Source organism: Sesamum indicum, linkage group LG3 (assembly GCF_000512975.1).
Source record: "Sesamum indicum cultivar Zhongzhi No. 13 linkage group LG3, S_indicum_v1.0, whole genome shotgun sequence".
Classification (NCBI taxonomy): Eukaryota; Viridiplantae; Streptophyta; class Magnoliopsida; order Lamiales; family Pedaliaceae; genus Sesamum; species Sesamum indicum.
Window position 1 is genome coordinate 16,117,031 of NC_026147.1, and position 2,545 is coordinate 16,119,575.

The following is a 2,545-nucleotide window of genomic DNA, read 5'->3' on the forward strand; positions in this document are numbered from 1 at the left end:
ATATTTATGGAGATCGCATACTACAACGATTAATATTATTAAATAAAAAAAATATTAATATGTTGAGTTTGATAAATCTATCCAATATCGAAGAATTAAATCAAAATTTTCAATTTGATATTTTATTTTCATTTTCATAAAAAATCAGTATTTATTTTCATATTATTGTTAATTTTAATTTATCAAATCATATCGAAAAAAATATTATTTATATAATATAATATCTATTAATTATTTCTATATTATTTTCATTACTTTACTTAGTAAAATAAATAAATAGAAAGTATAATTATTATTTTTAATATTTAATATTTAATAATTTTTTGTTTTTAATAAAAAATCCAATTTTCTGCGCAAAGTTTCCTCCCGTGATATGAGTTACTACCCCTTGATCACTTATACTGCCCCAAACATCTGACTACATTTTCCAACTGAAATGGAATATTACTACCGAAATAGAATTGTATATCCAAAGTAGTCCTAAGAAGACATGATCCCAAGCCGATACTTGAGCTCAACCGGACCGTAGGTCAGGGATCGATGCGAACATTCCGTGCGGGCAGATGGGGCACTACGTGATAGAGTACACAGCAAAAATGCTTCTTGTTAAGGAAGATAATGAGGAGAGGTAGACAGGGGAGGCGCGACACGAGCATATTCAGTTTGCGGAACTGACGAGCTAATTCGGACTATGCCTAACTATAGGAATAAAATCACCTGATCTCCCCTTTAATCCAGTTCATATAATGTCTTTTTCGGGAGCTAGAGAAAATGTATCTCAGGTACATCAATTAGTAGGTATGAGAGGTAAATAATTACCCGCAGAACGGTACGAGGTGCCAATGAAAGACCTAGTCTTAGATGAGCAGTATCCCCACCCGAGCTCTAATTCCATACTAGATTTGCCGGTTCTTTGTCCGGAGCAGCCCCGTGTGGATTGCTCGTGGCTAAATATGAATTGAGACGAAAGCTTTATAAAGCCTTTTGTAAAGATCCCGATCTTCCTAGTGATATGCGGGACAAACATTGTTATAAGTTGTCCAAGTTGCCAAGAAATAGTTCCTTTGCACGAGTGAGGCTTAGATTCCATAGAGTTCAACCTGCATTGGGCTTTAGTTAAGCCTATATCCATTTTTGTAGAAAAAGATTTTTATGTAGCCCAACTCATAGAGAGTTCTGTCACTTGGTCTGAACCCATTTCTTGGAAGGAGCAGCTCCCCAAAGAATGTAGCGGGGGAAGGAAGGAGTGATCCTCGGGTGACATCACCTCTCGTCGATACAGCGGCTTCACCTCTTTCTTTTTCTGACTCGGAAATGAACCCGCCCTTACGTTTTCTGATCGTCAAAAGAAAGAATTCCAGGAGATGAGGTGATAGACATTTCTAATATCTACGGTCTTTCCTTGCTTTCCATGGACTTGACTTTCCAAGTAGAGCAGAAGGGCTTGCTTGCTAATAAGTCAAATACCCGGCTGCGGTATGAATGCGTTTGATCGATCCACTTCGTAGTCCATGGGACGGACAACTCCTTCCTCTTGCTTGGATTGGTTTGAAGCAGCAGGATATTCGCTTTCTTAGTGCATTTTCCTTAAGACAACTACAACAACTACCTGCTAAACCGCTTCTAAGGCAAGTTACAGCTTAAGAAATCTTTCTCTTTCAATCGTGAAAGTTTCCCTTTTGTTGGCAACCGTGGAAGCATTTTTGCCTTTTTTCAGTGAATGCTATGTGGAGGCTATCCTAGATGGAATCCAGTACGTACCACCCCGCAGATAGAAAAAGGGGCTCGATACTTCAACTAGAGGAGCGACCAGTTTGGTTCTCCAGGTCCGAAGGGATCCAGTGCCCAACTACCGACTCCTCCCGAAATTGCGTTATCGGAGCCGAGCCAGGAATGGCCGTTAGTGGGCACCCACCACTTTTCACGGTTAGAGAGGGCCTTAAAGATTTCACAGTGGTATGAGATTTCAGATTTCGATTTCGTCTTGTGACGATGAGCAGAGCTATGAGTGCTTAGAATGCTAACCCCAAAACAAAAGTCCAAAGCAGCAGAAGAGCCCTACTCCAGAGAACTCCAACCGAAAAGAAGGCTTGAACAACGCCAAATCGGAAGTACTTTCAGAAGAAAGGGCTCGCTCCCACTTGTGAAAGAAGTCCTCTATCTGCACACTAACCTGGGATACTTTCACCCAGTTTTTCCCTTTATGCTTCTAAGCCGCTTGAATTAGCCTGTGCCCGTTGATGAATCATCAATCCAATCAGCCGGAATCGGACAGAAGAATAAGCATTTAAGGCCCCTCTTTGTACCCCTTGTGATTCTTTATGGGGGGGGGGGGGCTGTGTGTGTGTGTATGTGAGTGTGGGGTGTGTGTATGTGTGGAGTGTATGGGGTGTGCGTCTGTGTGTGTGGAAGTGCGGGGTGTATGTGGGGTGTGTGTATGTGTATGTGTGTATGTATGTTTTGGAGTGTGTGCATGTGGTGTGTGTGGGTGGGGTGTGTGCATATGTGTGTGTGGGTGGGGGGTGTGGGTGGGGGTGGGTGTGTG